Consider the following 21,015-nt stretch of genomic DNA (forward strand, 5'->3'; position numbering starts at 1 on the left):
TACCTTTGCTGCTTTCCCCTTTTCCCAGCAAACAAACCTCCTCCCAAGCTGCTCCTGCTCTCGCCATGAATCCATGTCCTCTAGTTTCCTTCCATATTCCCTCAAGACCACAGTGGGTTAGCCCTGTTGCCTCATGGCGCCAAGGTCCCAGGTTCGAATCCCGACTCTGGGTCACTGTCCATGTGGAGTTTGCACATTCTCCCCGTGTTTGCGTGGGTTTCGCCCCCACAACCCAAAGATGTGCAGGCTAGGTGGATTGGCCATGCTAAATTGCCCCTTAATTGGAAAAAATGTATTGGGTACTCTAAATTTTTTAAAAAATATTCCCTCAAGCCCTCACCAACGCATCTCACCCCATTGCTATACTGACATGACTTTCATTCTACAGGTGACCACCAATTTCCCTCTAACCCCTATGCTAGCTGATATTGTAAATCACTCGCAATCCTCAGACACTGTCTGCTCCCATTCAAAACGACTGCCATTACCACTCTTTTAAAAAAAAAAGAACATCCTTGGTCCCTCCGCCCTGACATACAATTAGCCTGTCTCCTTTTTCCTTTTCTGTCCAAAGTCTTTGAATGAGTGTTGGCTTTTAAAACCAGTGCCCATCTTTCCAGCGACCCGCAGTTTGATTCTCTCATGATCAGGTTTACTCCCCTGCCACAACATCAGAATAACCCTAATGGAAGAAACAAACCACATCCACTGTGACTGTGACCATGATGCAGGATCTTCCCTACCCCTCCTCGCCTGCACTGTCCTCCTCCAGTGTCCTGATCAGTGGCACTTTTGGTCATTCTCATCAAGCTTTGATGGAACTGTTTTTCACACTTCAATCTCAAATTTGGGATTTTGTTTTCCCATGTCAAGGGCACTATTTGTTGCTGTTGTCATGGTCTAAGTCAAGTGAATTTACCCAGGGGCAGCACGGTGGCGCAGTGGGTTAGCATTGCTGCCTCACGGCACCGAGGTCCCAAATTCGATCCTGCTCTGGGTCGCTGTCCGTGTGGAGTTTGCACATTCTCCCCATGTTTGCGTGGGTTTCGACCCCACAACCCGAAATTGTGCAAGCTAGGTGGATTGGCCACGCTAAATTGCCCCTTAATTGGAAAAAATGAATTGGGTACTCTAAATTTTTAAAAAAAAGTGAATTTCCCCAGTTTTTGCAAGGATCGCCTGTCACATGTAGATGGGCTGAACAAACACTGATCTGATTCAGATCAGCTAAATTGAAATCACAGCTCTGATTGGCCACCTGTACAGCAGGATTGACCAATCCTTGTGACTGCCTCATCTCCTGAGCAGAAAGGGGTCGCAGTGGTGCGCAGGTGAAGAAGAGCACAACGTAAGGGCGGGAAGGCAAGAAAAGAAAAGGAGCCAAGTGATTCTTTTGTTAAATAGATGCCATCTTTAGTAAAATTCACAAAACTGTCAACAACATGCACTGTTGGCATAGAAATGCACACTAGTTTTATTTGATTCACTAAGAATGGCAGCGGTGACTGATTGAGGGGAGAGTTGAATTTGTTCAATTTTATCATCAGGGGCTGGTTTAGCACACTGGGCTAAATTGCTGGCTTTTAAAGCAGACCAAGGCAGGCCAGCAGCACGGTTCGATTCCCGTACCAGCCTCCCCGAACAGGCGCCGGAATGTGGCGACTAGGAGATTTTCACAGTAACTTCATTGAAGCCTACTCGTGACAATAAGCGATTTTCATTTCATCCTGCCAGACATTTTCACACAAACCACAAACATCCTGAGTCCAGCTAACAATGCTCATGCTCGTACACTTTGGAAAATATTTTTTCTTGTTTGCTGATGACTGAAGCGAATCATATCGGAGTACAAACAATGAAACATTTGAGACTAAGTTAAACAACTAAATTCAAGATGAAATGACATTTTAAATGTATGCAAGCATTTACTATTTGTTATTTAAGTAAAAACAGCCAGCTTTGGAGAAGAAAGAATATTAGGCAGTTTAAATGTGGTATTCTGTCAGCCATCCCTTCCCACCCAAAAAATCTCTAGGGAGTGCACTTGAGCCAACTCCCTCAGACAATACCCTCCCTTATCAGAGCAGACTGCTGTCTGGTTTCCTGTCTCAAACCCACACTTCTGCTTGGGACAAGAATATAACTTATAGCAGAGTGCTTTGCTAATTATTTCAATTTTATAAAATCAGGTTGCATAACATGTGTTGCTGTTTGACTACGATTGCTACATTAATAGTTTCATTGATAGATTATAAGTCATACCAACAAACTAATACTTGGTCAATAATTATTTTACATCATTCTTGTTTGCGATGCATATGCATTTGCCAGAACAATCGACACTCAATTCTGACAGGTTAGATCATTTTTGAATCCTCTGTTGGAATACTCAAGTTTGTTTCAAGTCAAGCTAAGCTAATTAAATGAAATTTGAGAACTTAAATATTTCATAATCGTTTGATAAAAGAACGAGACTGAGCTCCACACTGACCTTTTGAACTCACACCAACACACAACTTGTTACGAATCAATCATTAACTATTTCAAAATGTTTCCTAACCGAACAACAAGAAAATAGATTTATAAATCATTTTCTCTGTTCCCTGATGTACACATCAGCAATAGATGAACAAATAAGGCCAGTATCCTGCTTTTATTAAATTGCATGAAAGAGTGAGAAGCACAGATTGCTACTACAGACAATTGCTTACACTGTCTACAGTGGAAGTGGTGCTTAAAATGAAAATATTAGAAATATTCAGCAGGCTCCCACCGTCTGTAAAAAGATTAGGAGGATTTTTTACGGCACAGATCTTTCACCAGAACTCCCTACCATAGATTGTGGCACACAAGTCTACCCTTGATATCCCGAAAACTCCTTCCAAAAATGGGGCTTGACTCATACAGCAGGGTAGAATCATAGAATTGAATCCCTACAGTGCAGAAAGAGGCCATTTAGCCTATCGAGTCCGCACCAACCCTCTGCAAGAGCACTCTACCTAGGCCCAAACCCCACACTATCCCCCTAACCCCACCTTAGGGTCAATTTAGCATGGTCAAGCCACCTAACCAGCACATCTTTGGACTGTGGGAGGAAACTTGAGCACCCGGAGGAAACCCACGCAGACGCGGGGAGAAAGTACAAACTTTGGGGCAGCAGGGTAGCATGGTGGTTAGCATAAATGCTTCACAGCTCCAGGGTCCCAGGTTCGATTCCCAGTTGGGTCACTGTCTGTGTGGAGTCTGCACGTCCTCCCCCTGTGTGCGTGGGTTTCCTCCGGGTGCTCCGGTTTCCTCCCACAGTCCAAAGATGTGCGGGTTAGGTGGATTGGCCATGCTAAATTGCCCGTAGTGTCCTAATAAAAGTAAGGTTAAGGGGGGGGTTGTTGGGTTACGGGTATAGGGTGGATACGTGGGTTTGAGTAGGGTGATCATGGCTCGGCACAACATTGAGGGCCAAAGGGCCTGTTCTGTGCTGTACTGTTCTATGTTCTATGTCCACACAATCACCCGAGGTCGGAATCGAATTTGTGGCCCCGGCGCTGTAAGGCAGCAGTGCTAACCATTGTGCCACTATGCTGCCTGTGTGAACCAGTGTGGCCATTTTGAAATGTGAAAACAGAATGGTAATTCAAATCAAATCCATGTTACACATTTTATTGAATGAATTAATTCTGCAAGGATATCTTTAACCACAATCAAAACATTTTATAAACCGTCAAATGCATTCAGCATCCAACGTAACAAATTCATTCATAGTCACTTAATTTAGCTATGGCATGATCAGAAGTATCCCACTCTGGGAGAAGTTGCAGTTTCAGAATCATCTCTCCACAACAAATCATGGTCTTCGCCATCCATTGAATTGTATATTCTGCATTTGTGAACAATCTGATAACAGCTTGAGCATTAATAGCATCAAGCGGTTTGATGATGAAATCAGACAAAAGATCAAGTGGGCAGTGTATATATTTCCACACCTTCTCTGTCAACCATTCATTTGGCATGAACACCATTTCCAAATGGCTTGTTGGGGCAGCTGAATTATGGATGTTAGATCCTTGGGTATAAATGTAATGTGAATGCTATTTCTTCACAGGGACCTCTTAATCTCCTCTGTTACGTGGGATCTGAACCATCCCACACTAATGGCTATGTACACAAGGCACTGGGACACCTATTCCAAACTTTATTCATCCACAACATACTCCATTCTCATCCATCCAACTCTTGTCATGGACATTCTCAAAACATCCTGCAAGGAACTTTACTTTTGGCTTGATTTTGTTTGCAAATTGCAACTTCATTCCATTCCGTTGGCCATGCCGACTAGTACAGTGAATTTTGCCTTCTCCTCTCCTGTGGTTGTCACGAGAATTGTTTAAATCTGTCCACTCCACAGTTTTGCTGTTGGGAATCATGAAATTCCCGAATGTTTCACACATGTTGCCCATGTGTCATATTGGGTCATCGTGTTTTGCTACTGCCTGAAACCGGTAACTTTTCCAGTGGAAACTGGTCAATTTGGCATTGAGGTCTTTCGGTAGTCTCTGAGCAATCTTGGCTTTCTGCTAGACATTTTCATTCCAGATAGCAGCTACACCAACTAATTACAGCACTGAAATCTTTGCTGCACATCGGCTGAGATTTTCTGCGTCTGATGGGCCCACTTGCATACACAGGCATGTATTTCTGGTGCTGATGTAACAGACAATTTTCAGGAACCCATTCTGATACTTGTTTCACAAGATCAGAGTGATGGTTGGTCCCTGTTTTATGGCAGACTTGTCTTGGGCATCTATTTCAAGACAGATACCTTCTTTGTCCATTCTCGCACTAGATTTTCATGAACACCGAATCTGCTTGCTGTAGCAGTTATTTGACAAGTTATTGAATGTTATGACCTTTAGCTTGAAATCAGCTTCGCTTTTCATTCTTTTTTTAAACAGAGAACCTATTTCTGTTCGTTACTCGCCATGTGCAGTCTGCTCTGTGTGGATGTGTTTTAAACTCGCACGCATCTTCATGACAACACGGCCTGCATTTCTGGCCTGTATTCCTTGTTTATTCCCATGCGCCAACTTGCAAGCTCAATAAAACATATGTCTCTGGGGTGAAAACATGAGGCCGACTCCAAATGAAAGTATAGTATTACAGGTGATTAATTACCTGTAGTATTACCTTCACTGTCAATGGATCAAAATCCTGGAACTCCCTTCCTAACAGCACTATAGGTGCACACCAGATGGGCACAGCAGTTCAAGAAGGCAGCTCACCACCATCTTCTCAAGTGCAATAAATGTTGGCCTAACCAGCGAAGCTCACATCCTATGAAAGAATATGTCTTAAAAAGCATGACTTAAAAAGTCTGAAAAAGTGTTGACTTGTACACCTAGAATAGGCTTAAACAAGATTTGTGACATTGAAAACATATTTTGTTCTGTGCTGATTTTTACGATGATGTGGAGATGCCGGCGTTGGACTGGGGTGAGCACAGTAAGAACTCTTACAATCCCAGATTAAAGTCCAACGCTAGCTTTCTGAGCACTGCTCCTTTCACCTGAGGAAGGAGCAGTGCTCCGAAAGCTAGTGTTTGAAACAAACCTGTTGGACTTTAACCTGGTGTTGTAAGACTTCTTACTGATTTTTACCTCGTGATCAAGTTTGAACTTGAAGTTCATCTGTCTTTCCCATTTTTGGATGGTGATAATATCCTTGAAGCATTTTCTATATTCCATATTTCCAGAATTTATTTAATCACCAGAAATAGAAGTGTCCTATTGCTGCAATCTAATTGGAAAAATAAGCAGACATCCTAGATTCTAGCAGATGGTGATGTTATCCTATCATTGTCCTATTCATAAGAAATACAAGTTGGATGAGACCATTGGGCTTTTGGAACCAGATCCACTTATTTGTCATACCGAAGGTACATGATAATGTCACAACTTTCTGGGGTCAAGCACGCATAACAGCTGGACAGTTAAAAAGCAAGGCAAACTAGCTGCCGTGTTAAATTAAGGAGACTGTTTTATTACTACTCTTGTAATGTTATCAAGCGCCTTTTACTTTGTAAGTGATGCAACAATGACAGAATAATTTCAGTGTTGGTCCTGATCTGACTCCTGTAACAGTCACTTGGGCTTAACAATCCACGGAGCACAACTGGACTATGGTGGCAGCAATGAAGGCGTCATTTGGATATCCCTGATACTACATAAACTTAAGCAGAGTTGCCTCTTTTGATTGACAGTATGGACACACCGTCCTGCACTCTCAATCATTCATTCAAAGGTTATCTGGTGGGAGTAGAAATGTATCCATGTTTGTTGTTTGTTTTTATATTTACATCATGGTCTGAGGTTCACAAGCTGAACGGTTGTGTTGATGTAGTGACTGTGCACTTACAACTGTCAAAATGGCAATTCAATGGAATTAGCATTCAATCAGTTAAACTTTTCAATGTGCTTAACTTCTTAAACTGATCAAAGCAGCCTTAAATACGATGCGTGATCTCTTGTCTCCTCAAGGCATCATGCCTACCATAAGTAAACTAAAGCTGCTCTTGTGTGAGAGTGGTTGTTGGTGCCACTAGCTCTTGTGGTGTGGTCTCCTGGAGCCAGAGGAAAATCCAGAGTGAACGTAGCAGATTCAGTAAGGCCAGCCACCAGTAGCACCCTCTTTTCATATTGGTTTTCCGAAACAAAACATGTCCATTCACCCTGGGACTGATGCAGAGCGCAGCATGCATACTTAAAACAGCCTGCACAGACACCCCCAAAAATGGATGTGTGAGCAACAATAAAGCCAAATTGAAAGATCTTCTTGAAAAGTAGCTTGGTTGTGCGTCAATAACAGATGCAACACAATCACTCCCATATTGTAAATTAAGCATGACCAAGGAGGAGGTAATCAAGGCAGAGCACTTACCTTGCCTCTTCACTCAACTAATGTTGTCTCTTTCTCAGGCAATAGGGTCCTCCTGGAAAACGAAACAATCATGAAAATGTTATAATTTCAATGGTAATAATATTGCAGAAAAGTTTATTTAAAATAAAGTTGGGAAAGTCACTTAAATACATCACAAATCAGACTTACAGCAACAGGATCACTACTTTGTCTCAGCTCCCAGAGTCCTGGGTACATTAACTTTTCTGTCAGAAAGAAAGTAAGTGCGCAGCCACACTTGATCGTCTAGTTCAAATCAGTTTTTAAACTGTTATCTCATGAAAAAGCTTCAACTTCCCTGACTGGAAACAACCAGGCCGAAGTAACCAACAGTGCTGAAACATGTCAATAGATAATGGCTCTGGGGGAAGGAAGGGGCCCGGGGGGGTGGGACAGGGCCGGGACAGGGCTGCAACTCCTCTGGTAGAAAACAACCTAAACAGGAAAGAACATTGAAATAGCACTTGGAATGCATGACGCAAAGCTCAGCCTTGAAACAAAGAGCAGGAAACCGCTCTGGCTGGCTGAGGTGGAGTGAAACCAGGGAGAGGCATTTACACATTCTAAACAGCCTTATTTACATGGCCAGCTGGGCCAGCCCGGGTCAGGTGGTTTTGAGGAAATGATCATTGGCTGCTTGCCATTTGAATGCCGACTGGCATCGATGTGTACTTTAGTTAGGAGAATGATTCTTTGAAATATTTAATCCAGATTTAACCTGTTTTTTTGAGTTTGCTACTGTTTGCACAAATGCACAAGTGACACCTTATGGGCTTACAGATCTTTCAAGGAAAACAAATCCTCTTTCTGTTAAACCTTGTCCACAATTCCTGGGGCTGAATGAATCCCTTTTTTCACAAGGTAAAATATTATCGCTTCTGGTGCCAGTACTCAGTGTTGATGTGAATTTGGGGGATGAAGAAAAACAATCAAGTATTTATTAACATTATTTACAGGGTCTGTCTATGAGATTCACTGCATTCAGCTCCTCATTTCTTCAAAAATTGGATAAAGTCTACACATACGAGGTCAAAATGTTTTCTCTGTGTTATCGTTCCTTCACTGTTGATCATAAGTCAATCAAATTCTTAAACATGAAAGAACAAAGACAATTGTATTAAACAAGCATTATTGAGTAATATGAACCTTCATATCACTCCCTCATGTTAGTTTCTTTGTCATTATCACCAACATTGACTAACAAACAAGTATTATTGTAGATTGGTTTCCTTATCTACTGCAGGTTTAACTGTGGAAATCTGCATCAGGTACAGTAACCATTTTTATCAAACCCAGCTGATCAATTTCATAGGATTTATAAGACTTTAGACTTAATATATGAATTTAGACCATCTAAGTTTAACATTGTTCTTACTGCCCTGTTAATGGACAAAGAGCTTACCTAAACTGTTAGTGAGTACATGCACTTCCCCCACCAGATACAACTAAATTTAAGCGTCGAGCCTCCTCCCTCAGCCTGTTGCTCGTCAGCCCAATCACGCCCTTATGGCTGTTAACACCATTTAGTAAAATATTTGGCACAAGTTACAATACAATACTCGGAAGGCACAGAACACAAAATTCAACACACTGAATCTGTATGAAGGTGTTTCTTTAAAAGGATAGACCATTTTGAATGTGAATCTGTTCAAATATGTAAAATTGGATAAATATTCCTGAAATGGGTACATTTGTTTTATTTTGGATTGACCTGAATCCAAAAATAATTAGTGTTTAGCGCTAGTTACCTCCATACCTTTCATTGATTTGACCTGTAGAGGGAACCAGTTTTGCATTGAATATGATTCTATCAACTTAGTACTCAAGTGCCTTTGATTCCTGCAGAGATTATAAACTGAGGGTAAGTGACACGGGCATCATCTCTATTTACTACACTGTGCACTTAGCTCAAACTCAAAGATATCAGTGGGTCTATTCGGCTTTTCCTATGAATGCAATGAATAAGATTTTATATATTTTGTTTGAATGCACTGCTTTCATTAAGTTTTTGAACTGTTTCTTTTTTGCAGTCTCACTGGATTGTTTTTTAATTCATTTTTATGGGATGCGGGTGCTGCTGGTTAAGCCAGCATTTATTGCCCACCACCCCCAGTTGCCCTTCAGAAGGTGGTGGTGGGTTGCCTTCTTGAACTGCTGCAGCCCTTGAGATGTAAGTACACCTGCTGTGCTGTTACGGAGGGAGTTCCAGGATGTTGCCCGAGCGACAGTGAAAGAACAGCGATATATTTCCAAGTCAGGGTGGTGAGTGGCTTGGGAGGGGAACCTGCTGGTGGTGGGGTTTCCAGGTATCTGCTTCTCTTGTCCTTCTAGATCAGGGGTGGGCAAACTACGGCCCGCGGGCCGCATGCGGCCCGCCAAAGGTATTTCTGCGGCCCACCAAGTCATTAAAAAAAAAAAAAAAATTTTTTTTTTAATGTTTTTTTTAAAAAAATTTTTTTTAAGGTTAATGGGGGGGGGGGCTGTTGGGTTACTTACTGGTATAGGGTGGATACGTTGACTTGAGTAGGGTGATCATTGCTCGGCACAACGTCGAGGGCCGAAGGGCCTGTTCTGTGCTGTACTGTTCTATGTTCTATATGAGGCGCCCAGAATCATAACCGGGTGAAGTAATTATTTTACTTAATATACTATGCGGCCCTTTGTGAATTGTGAATTTCTGAATGTGGCCCTTGCACGGAAAAGTTTGCCCACCCCTGTTCTAGATGGTAGTGGTTGTGGGTTTGGAAGGTGCTGCCTAAGGAACCTTGGCGAGTTACTGCAGTGCATCTTGTTGATGGTATACACGGCTGCTACTGTTCGCCGGTGGTGGAGGGTATCAATGTTTGTGTCTTGCACACAGGACTTTGTGACCCATATTTTGAGATATCTTTGAAATATTGGTATTTGAAATATTTCCCCTCAGACCTTTCTATGTATAAAAGTCCAGCAGCCGGTACAGACTCGATGGGTCAATGGCTTCCTTCTGCACTGTAAATTCTGTGGGTGGAATTCTCTGATAATGGGGCTGTGTCCCCATGCCCGTGAGAAAACGGGCACGCATCACTCTGGACTTTCCTGGAGAAATTCCAGAGTAATTCTCTGTTTTGAAGGGGGGTAGCAGGACCTTGGAGTGCTCCTTGCAGCTCCATTCGTGGGTCTGTGCAACATAGCGGACCCACACCGCGGGCCAGACCCAACAATATCGGCCCCTCCCCAGGATCGCGCATGCCCACCGATCGGCGGACCCCGATTGCGAGCCTGGCCGTCCTGGAGGCCCCCCGCGACGGATCCCCCCACCCTCCACCAGGGTGGCTGCGGACTGAGCCGGCGGGAACTCAGCCAGTTTTCGACAGAGAATCTCTGCGGGTGCCTCTTTCAATGGTCCCTGACTGATGCCGCGTCGACCGCGTGCATGGGACTGGCAGCGATTCTCCGGTTCCCCAGGGAATCGCGAGAAGTCGTCGGACACGATCACGGGTCTGATGCCCTATTCTCCGCCCCCGCACGGAGCGTGATTGCGGCGCGGAGGCTCAGAGAATCCCGGCCTATGATTCTATAAACGCAGAGTATAGGTTAAGAATTTTGAGACTCATAACTTAAGATATTTTTATTTTTAAGGGTGTGGCCATGCATGCTTGGAAGAGATTGTTTGTTTTTATTGTTGGAGCAACAATGTTGCTTTGAAAGGGAGCTGGTTTTGACCAGGCAGTATTGATGCCTATAATAATAATAATAATAATCTTTATTATTATCACAAGTAGGTTTACATTAACACTGCAATGAAGTTACTGTGAAAATCCCCCAGTCAGCACATTCCAGCGCCTGTTCGGTCACACAGTGGGAGAATTCAGATTGTGCAATTAACCGAACAAGCACGTCTTTTGGGGCTTGTGGGAGGAAACCGGAGCAGCTGGAGGAAACCCATGCATCCACGGGGAGAATGTGCAGACTCCGCAGATAGTGATCCAAGCGGGAATCGAACCTGGGTCCCTGGCGCTTTGAAGCAACAGTAATCACTACTGTGCTATTATGCCGCCCACCTAATGGGGTTAGGTAAACATGATTTGACCCTTAATGCTGTAACTTCTCCTCAAGAAATTACTGTGTGATAACTGAACCCTCAGGATCAATTTCCCAAAACAGGTATTTATATAAGCACACTAATATCAAATATACGGGGCGGGTTTCTACGTCCCGCTGCACCATTTCCATTTCGCCGGTTGGTCAATGGGGTTTCCCATTGTGTGGTAGTCCCATGCTGTCGGGAAACCCCCGTGCTGCCGGCAGAACGGAGAATGCCAACGGTGGACAATTCAGCCCATGGTATCTTCCGAGCAGAGAATTATTGGAAATTTTTTTTAAAGTGTTTTCGTCAGATCACTTGGTCTACCACTGAGATTAAAACGCAAGTTTCTGATGGACAAGTCCTATCCTAAACCTCCAGTGGTAAAGCCAAAGTCCACTAGGCTTCATTGGAGGCCAGCTACTTGTAAGATCTAATTGTCGGTCAAATTTTAACTCTCACTTAAGTAAATGGTTTGAGGGAGAAAATCTTGCCAATGACTCTTACATTTGCAGGACAGGAACCAACAGTTCTAGCATATCACTAAACCAGTAGAAACATAGTCAGACACTGGGGTGAAGGATCAAGGTGTTGCTGACATTCAATTATACTCACTTCCTACCCACTACCACCACAAGCACCCCCCACCCCATTCTATGAGATCCCTAATTTTGCTGTGTTTTCTCTGAGAATATAGTGGGATTCCAACAGAAAACAAACCGATACCTTGAGAAAATAACTGTGAGCCACGATTCATATTCACAGCAATGTTACACGGAGCCTCTGGCTCAAGTCCCTTTGGGTACTTTTTGCCTGTGGCCAGTACTCAAGTGATTTTCTCTCGGTCTCTGTTTTTGAATCGAGACCTACCTGGAGGTGTCTTGTGCTGGAAATTTAAACCATGTCACTCACATAAGAGAAGAAAAGCAGAACATTTTTTAAAAGACGTGAAATTTGTAATTTATGTTCAGAGGGACTTGTGTGTACTTGTGTGAGAATACATAAAACTGGACTGCAAGTACAGCATGAAATCGGGCAGCACGGTGGCCTAGTGGTTAGCACAGCTGCCTCGCGGCACTGAGGTCCCAGGTTCGATCCCGGCTCTGGGTCACTGTCCGTGTGGAGTTTGCACATTCTCGCCGTGTCTGCGTGGGTTTCGCCCCCACAACCCAAAAATGTGCAGGTTAGGTGGATTGGCCACACTAAATTGCCCCCTTAATTGGAAAAAATAATTGGGTAATCTAAATTTTAAACAGAAAAAAAAAGTACAGCATGAAATTAGGAATACAAACGGCACGCTGGACTTTTATTGCAAGGGGTTTGGAGTACAAGAATAAAGACATCTTGTACAGAGTTTTGACAGGACCACACCTGGAATATGTGCGGAGTTTAGGCCTCCATCTTCATGGAAGAATAGACTCGCATTAAAAAGAGAGGTCTTGTGGATGGCATTCCTGCCTGAGTCAGAAGCTCTGGGTTTGCGTCCCAACCCAGGATGTGGTTGGCAAGGGATTGCATTGTTAAACACAGCCAAACATGTGATCATCATGCTGCAAATCCTTCCAACGTAAGCCAATGGCAGGTGGTAATAGTAGGTGAGAGTCCTGGGCAGCCGTAATGGGGGAATGTTGGAGCCTCTACTATCAGTATCCATAGATGCAGACTGGAATGTGCATGTCAAAGTGCATGTTGCCATAACAATACAGACTCCCTGCGTGAACACGCTACACCATATTTGGATTGGAGTCAGTACAGCAAAGGTCCACTTGAATGACCCATGAAATTGACGGATTGTCCTGTAATGAGAAGCTGAGTGAATTATATCTATGTTCTCTGGAATTTAAAAGAATGAAACATTTACAATTACTGTACTGAGGGGCTTGATAGGGTAGATACTGAGAGGCTCTTTCCACTGGCTGGGGATTCTAGAACAGTTTCAAGATAAGGGATCGATCATTTATGACTGAGATGAGGAGAAATTTCATCCATTGTGGGACTGTGAATCTTTGGACTTCTCGACCAAAGAGGATTGTGGATGCTCCATTGTTGAATACAATTAGACGGATTGTTGGTCTCGGGGGTGCAAAGATATGGGGTGGGAAAATGGATTTAAAATCCAAGATCAGCCATGATCCTATTGAATGGTGGTACAGTTTCGTATCATCTGCTCATGCTCCTATTTCTTATGTTATGTTCTTATTAACCCTTTCAATCTCAGAGTTCCTGGCAGAGACAAGCTTGCATCTTTGGAACTTGAGAATCCCAGAAGGTTCAAGCAAGAAACAGGATTCCTATTAAACAACTAGACACTAGAATAGCATATTGTCATACCAATATTTATAGGGCAAAGAGTGCGATTTAATGGGAAAAGAACAGAGTCCTGTTTTGGGTGCGTTGAGCAGGGTATTTCCTACTGCTAGTAGTGTTAAGAATGACCCTGCTATTAAACGGGTGCTGCTTCTTTTCCAGGCCTCACTGACGAACAGCCCGCCAACGTCACACTTAAGGCTCATTTTCTGTGCTTTAGAGCTCAACTCCGCAGTGCAGGGCAAGATTGGTGGTGCCCCAATCTCTCAACCACCAACGTCTCCCCACGCGCACCCCCCCCCCCCCCCCCCCCCCCCCCGGTGACTTCTGAATCCCCCAACTTACCAAATCGGGGTCCTCGAGCCACCGCATCCCACCTCATAAATGCAGAGCACCCCCAGGCCTGATCTCCGGCTCAAGAAAGCTGGCACATGAGCAAATTGGCACTGCCAGCCTGGCACTCTGGCAGTGCTCTCGCCAGCATGGTAGATCTCACGAGGAATAACGATCGTCGTAAATCTCGCGAGAGGCCTCTGGTGAGATTTAATAGCCTAGTCACGTCACCGGGCATGCACAACGAGGCTGGTAGATCATGCTCAATGTTTTTAAGATGAATACAATAGACTTACTGAGGTCCACAGTGCAATTACACACTTATTTAACATAGCAAAACATCTCAAGAATTAACAGGAGCATGCTCAAAAACATTTGAGGCTGAATCACACAGGAAATATTAGATGAGCTGTCCAAATGCTTGATCAAAATGATAGGTTTTAAGGTCTGTCGTAAAGAAGGAAAAGTAGAAAGATATTTGGTGGGAATTGGAATAAAGTACCTCAACAACTGAAGGCAGTCAATGGTGCTATGACTAAATGGAGTGCAAAACAGGGCTTCCTTTCATTTGTTACTCAGTATCTTGCATTAGTATCTGATTAACACATACATTTTCTCATAATTGATCAGTCATGTCCCTTGAGACTAGTTTGTTTTACTTCTTGATCAAAAGACTATCAGCAGAGGGTATGAACGATCGTAATAATGTGGCTGAGCAGTTACAAAGCAAGATACAGAAACTCATGGTATGTTCTGCACAGATTTTTAAATAACTACACAAACTTACTTCAAAACAGTCAATGAATTTTATTAGTGGCTGTTCAATATTATTAATGGGGTTCCTCTGGAAGATCAAGCCATGCCTGTTCATGCAAGATAAAAGCTAGAGGCTACTCAAACCAAATATTACACCATGACACTGGGCAGAAGAGAATCACTCATAATATATAAATAGAACGAATGAGTAAGATTATGATTCTCTGTCCTCAACTTTACCCCAGCAGAACCACTTCATAACAGAGTGACATACTGTAGGTCCCAAAAATTAATCCTTTTTTATTATAAATATTTTTATTAGCTTTTTCAAAATGTTTTACATTATTTAACCAACATTTCACAATCCCTCCCACAACCCGAAAACAATTCACCAACTAACTAACTACCCCGCTTTTTTAGCTGCTGACTGAGGCGAATTCCTTAAAGCGAAATATGAACGGACGTCATCTCTTGTGCCTCATTCCCTCTTAAACTAAATTTAACCTTCTCTAGGATGAGAAACTCCATTATGTTTCCCGTATTGAGGCACAGGGTGGGACAACTGACCTCCAACCCAATAGGATCCATCTCCTCGCCACCAGCGAGGCAAAGGCTAAGATAGCTTCCCTCGCTTCGGCAAGTCCTCCAGCCTGAATATGACCCCTAGGGGACTGGGTTCTAGATCCAACCCATAACACTGTTGACATGGTGCTAAAGAAGTTGCTGCAGAGCCTTCTCAGTTTTTAGGCATGACCAAAATATACGCACATGATTGGCTGCCCCCTCCTGCCCGTTTCACAAGTGTCCTCAACCCTTTTGAATAGGCAACTCATTCTGGACTTCATCAAATGTGTCCTGTGAACTACCTTCAATTGAATTAGTGCCAACCTCACGCACAAGGTCAATGTATTTGCCCGTCGTAAAATTTTATGCCATAGCTCTTCCTCCAAAGACTTCACCAAATTCCAGAATGCACATCATGAATTGAACTGCTAAGGTATAGTTTGCTAGAGCTATTGACCAACCTTTACATTTTCAGCAGATTCACAACATTGCTGAAAGATCAAGGAGCATTCACCAATATGATCATCAGCATAAGTTTCAACTTGAGATTTTGCTGTTCTTCGTAAAGTGAAGGAAATGTGTCCCACTGGGAACCTAGTCCTGTAACACTCATTACATTACAATAGAACAATAGAAGATTACAGCGCAGTACAGGCCCTTCGGCCCTCGATGTTGCGCCGACCTGTGAAACCAATCTAAAGCCCATCTACACTATTCCATTATCATCCATACGTTTATCCAATGACCATTTAAATGCCCTTAATGTCGGCGAGTCCACTACTGTTGCAGGCAGGGCATTTCTATGGTGCTATGCCTTCTGTTGATGTACAGAATTAAACGAGAAAGCAGGAGTAAAAAGAACAAAGTGGGGCAGTTGGAGGAAGAGCCATTTAATCAATTATTTATCTTACTTAATTAAACTAAATAAATAAAGCATGTCTGGATCCTTGACAATACTATAACTGCTTATCCTAACTCAATCTTTTTGGGATTATGTATTTTCTCCTTTTGCAATAGGTTTGAAGCTTTATTTAATGTAATAATGTCATGCCTTGCCTTAACCTCACTATTGATCACACCAGTCAATCAATTTATCAGATTAAATATACAAATCTAACCTGAATTCACCCATATGAAACCAACAATAAGGAATACATTTTTAATTTGCCATTATCATTTACATTGAAGGAATGTGTTAACCTCTTTTAGTACACCTCAAATGTGGCAATTTGTAATTGAATTATCATAGAATTTACAGTGCAGAAGGAGGCTATTCAGCCCATCGAGTCTGCACCGGCTCTTGGAAAGAGCACCCTACCCAAGGTCAACACCTCCACCCTATCCCCATAACCCGGTAACCCCACCCAACACGAAGGGCAATTTTGGACACTAAGGGCAATTTATCATGGCCAATCCACCTAACCTGCACATCTTTGGACTGTGGGAGGAATCAGGAGCACCCGGAGGAAACCCACACACACACGGGGAGGATGTGCAGACTCCGCTCAGACAATGACCCAAGTCAGAATCGAGCCTGGGACCCTGGAGCTGTGAAGCAATTGTGTTATCCACAATGCTACCATGCTTCTGTTACACTTCTGTTTCGTCATAACATTTATTTCCCTTTTCGCCACTCTGCTTAATGCACTGAACCTTTCTGGGATTCAGTTCTGCATGCACCAGTAAACTTACTGTAAAAATTGTCCAATGGACCATTCTTACTGCGAGAGCCTGAGGCAATAAGGACTGATTTCAACTTGGCTAGTCTGCTGGAAGGAGGAATTTAAATCGCTTTTGTGAACTTACTACATGTTCGTGTTACATGGTCATATTCTGGGCCTACTGTTTGGTGGCCTGGGTATCTGTCTAAATTAGCTGGGAACTTCAGAACTGAGTGCAAATTGGGATCCTACGTTGCTTATACATTTGGTGTAATTTCAAGGGACAACTGGGCAGGCTGTATATTCATGAAGGGGAAGTGATTCCCAAAAAAGCATGATATTTATGGCGCCAGGTGGAGTAAGCGGGCTTCCCCCAGGCTTCAAAAGAATAATACAGTATAGCTGTTGCCACCCTCTGCTCCACCCTCCACAAACGGTTCCCTCCCTCCAAGGCATTGGATATTGTTCTGACCTCTGGCATGCAGCCCACTGGCTGTTTAGTAATGAGGTCACAGCCTCGAGATGCACTTTGCCTTCCGCTTGTTTAAGGTTGTAACATGATATGGAGCTAAGACAGGCAGATAGAGTGAAGATACATATAAGCCAGGATTTAATTGCATAGTAGGAGAGGCTCGAAGGGCCAAATGTCCTACTGCTGTTCCTATGTTCAGGTGATCTGGTGACAGAAGGCTAGCCACAGAGTTAAAAACCCACTCTGGAGTGCCATCAGCCTAACCAGCCACAGTTAACATCACAAGGAACCCCAATGTGGTCCTTATTCAAGAGTCGGGCACACAGGGGGGGGTTTCAGGCAACAGTCTGAAAAGGAATTTAGGCTAACTATTGTTTTTTCTCTTGTAGATGTACCCCATTCTACTGGCTGAAATCAGTCAGGTATGAGCTCGATAACCATACATGATATTTACAGCTCAATGTCACATCATTCAATGCATGTACACATTGAGCCAGTGGAGAAAGCCTTTCATTGTAACAGTTTTAAAATCAGCGACATGACATATTCCAAAATAAACCATTTATTTCAGCCCTTTTATATCAATCTAGCTTCTTCCCAACCCGTGTATTTCAAATCTCCAAAGCAATGATCTTAAGTGTCCCGGGGAAGGTTTGGAATCAGGCAGTAGGCAAAAATCATGCACAAATCTTGATTAAATTATTCATCCCCTTTTGGCCAAAGATGAACCCTATGAATATTATGAATATTAAAATAGCAATTCAACACTACATTTAAGTATTGAAAACAATTCTGCGTTAAAGGCACAAATCTTCATAAAGTGTTTGCCAAATTCCTCTTTGCTTGTTTACATTAATCCCCACAGAAGTGTAAACAATTTGCCTTCCCCTTTTTAAAAAAAATCACAGACTGGTGCTAGCACAGAAGCCCCATTCAGCCCCTTTCCATGCTGGCTCCCTGAAAGAACTCACCTAGTTCCACTCCGCTGCTTTTCCCGTTAACCCTGCAAGTTCTCTCTCTTCAAATATTTACTATTTGATGGAAATTAAAGTCACCATATTCCCAGATGATCTTAGGCTGCTCTCCCGTTCAGTAGCCGAGGATCACCACACCTCAAGCGAGGGACAAGGTTGAGAAGGCGGGGCCCACATGAATAACCTCACCCAGTATGGGAATTGAACCCATGCTGTTAGCCTTGCTCTGCATCACAAACCAACTGCCCAGCCAATGGAGATAACTGGCCCCCAAGAGTACTTTGCAGATGATGTACGTACATGTGTTCAAAACACTGAATTCAGTGGGTGCTCGCAGTAACAAAACGAGCAACGGTGAGACTCAGAACTGGCTCAGCATTGCCCTGAATTTCTTTCATCTGAGTTTGGGCAGAGTCTCAGGTTAAATGGAATTACCATCCCAAGTGGTGTTACCTTTACACTAACCACAGAGTTTTGACATTAGTAATCTGCGCCACATCTTTTTTACATCCAAGTTGAGCCCTGGTACATTAGGAATCTTTCGACTTCGAAATCAGAATAGATCAAAATTGAAATATTTTCACCTTTGACCATAGAACATAGAACATAGAACAGTACAGCACAGAACAGGCCCTTCGGCCCTCGATGTTGTGCCGAGCCATGATCACCCTACTCAAACCCACGTATCCACCCTATACCCGTAACCCAACAACCCCCCACCCCTTAACCTTACTTTTTAGGACACTACGGGCAATTTAGCATGGCCAATCCACCTAACCCGCACATCTTTGGACTGTGGGAGGAATCCAGAGCACCCGGAGGAAACCCACGCACACACGGGGAGGACGTGCAGACTCCGCACAGACAGTGACCCAGCCGGGAATTGAACCTGGGACCCTGGAACTGTGAAGCATTTATGTTAACCACCATGCTACCGTGCTGACCATGTTGGAAAGATTTGACAGGGCAGCATAAAAAGCATATTGGGCAGGTATGCACAGAGAAAATGCTGCAACCATTTCATGGTTGCTTTAGACTAGCCACAGAGTTTTGACATTAGTAATCAGTGCCACATCTTTTTTTTGTGGTCCCCAAAGCTCTTCAATTGAGTGCAGGGCAAGGCACTGCTTCACAATGACTACACAGATGAAGAGATCTCTAGGTACCTTTTCACACGCTCGCACATTGCGTATTCCTTACCCGACTCACTTTTACCACCCAGGCCACAAAAGTTTGTTTTTGGCTAAACATGTCCAAATCACCGAAGGAAGCTAATATTCCTTTGTGGTGTAAATGATCGGGCAAAAACTGCGATTTGATATATTTTAGCGCTGCAATTCGTCCTGGATGTGGCTCATTTATACTCCCCCAGATTAAAATAGTTGTTTACAATTGTTCATACTTTGTGTGCATTATTAAGCAGCTGAACTAAAACTTTGTTTTGAGTGTTCCTTTTTGGCACAAGAGTTAAAATAAAATTAGATTTGGCTAGTTCAGTTAACCTGTCAAATTGGCTTCTTTCTCCTCCTGGATATAGGTGACACCAAGGAAAAGGAAATGACTTAGATACCAAGCAGCAACAGATGAGTAAACAGGCCAGAGCTTCATACATTATGCAATAGCAGCCTCGCAATATACAGACAGAAATTTGGGAATCTGATAAAACTAAATGGATATGAATGTGAATAGATGGAAGTTTGAGAGAGGGAGTCGACTGTGTAAGAGACAAAAGAGACAGAAAGACGGGAGGAAACACAATTAGAACTGAGTAGGAATAAGGAATATCTTCCACAAAATGTTTAACACTGGCCCTCCATTCACTTCCACCAACAACTGAACTGCAGCTTGTAGATTTCAAAACATTTCAAGTAAACTGCACATACCATCATATACACATATGTAACTGAACACATCAGCAGTATAATTTTAAAGTAAAACTTACTTGTCTCAGCTTAGTAAATTCCCCACTGTAGTCCTTGAATTCAAACACTGCCTTCTCTCTCCCTTTGAGAATGTAATGTGAATCCTACTGCCCTGAACACTGCCAATACCCTATGCAATCACATGACCACCCAAATTTAGGGCGGGCCCAGAGGGGGAAGGGTGGAGTTTTAAAAGGTTTGGACTTTTCTCCTAACATTGCTCAGAATCTCCTCAGACTTTCATAGTACAACTATTTTATAATTTGTAAAAATAATTTGACAAATTAAACTCCATCTCATAGTGCCAATTTACTGAGAATAAAATGAGAAAGTTTCTGGATCCACTGTTAAGAATATCTTACAGATCTGTGGAAGTAGTGATTGTATGCACAAATAGGAATCTAAAGGAAAGGGGAAACTATAAAAGTGGTCAGTAGCCCTTTCTTGTGCTTATAAATCCTGTTTGAGCCAGAAAATGCAAAGAAGCATTAAGCCAGCAGGTTCAGTGAGAGGGTATTGAGGTTTTGCTGAAATGCTGTGTTAAAAGACTGGAGCTGTTGATGGAGATCTGCCAAGATTTTTGTGCAAAGCCCGACTAGAAGATTGCCAACAAAGCAAACGGAGAAGAATTAGCATTGACTGAATGTTGAGTCAGTCCAGAAAGTAGAATCTGCAGCAAAGTAGAGGCTGTTTTTTACACAATAAGTTTGCTAAGATCTGGGAATGTGCTATCAGAAAGGATGGTGGAAGTAGATTCAATATTAACTTTCAAAACAGAATTTGGTAAATACAAACAAAATGCTGCGGCTGATGGAAATCTGCAATAAAAGCAGAAAATGCTGGAGAAACTCGGCAGGTCTGGCAGAACCTGTAGAGGGAGAAACAGAGTTAACTTTGGGAGCCACTTTACATGCCCATGTTCATGGATAAATGTTTGTTGTATACATGCATACACATTGAGCAAGTATGTGACTATTTCCCATTTTGCGTTTGTTCCATAACGTATGGGATGTGG

The 21,015-nt window shown here is 42.9% G+C and overlaps 1 protein-coding gene across 8 annotated transcripts in view; it reads right to left on the reverse strand.

Annotated features, from left to right (window-relative positions):
- Window positions 1-20,116, reverse strand: part of LOC119962989 (Krueppel-like factor 3) — a 98,631-nt gene extending 78,515 nt beyond the window's left edge. For 4 of the 8 annotated variants that reach the window (XM_038791421.1, XM_038791417.1, XM_038791419.1 and 1 more), the window contains exons 1-2: window positions 20,021-20,116; window positions 6,931-6,982 (exon numbers count right to left, since the gene is read on the reverse strand). The gene's annotated coding sequence lies outside the window, so the exon portion shown is untranslated. Of the gene's footprint in view, window positions 1-6,930; window positions 6,983-7,098; window positions 7,315-20,020 lie in introns of those variants that run through there. The other 4 variants (XM_038791418.1, XM_038791416.1, XM_038791422.1 and 1 more) reach the window with 2 other exon arrangements.
- Window positions 20,117-21,015: the final 899 nt, after the last annotated feature.

This window comes from Scyliorhinus canicula, chromosome 3 (genome assembly GCF_902713615.1).
Source record: "Scyliorhinus canicula chromosome 3, sScyCan1.1, whole genome shotgun sequence".
In the NCBI taxonomy this organism is placed as follows: Eukaryota; Metazoa; Chordata; class Chondrichthyes; order Carcharhiniformes; family Scyliorhinidae; genus Scyliorhinus; species Scyliorhinus canicula.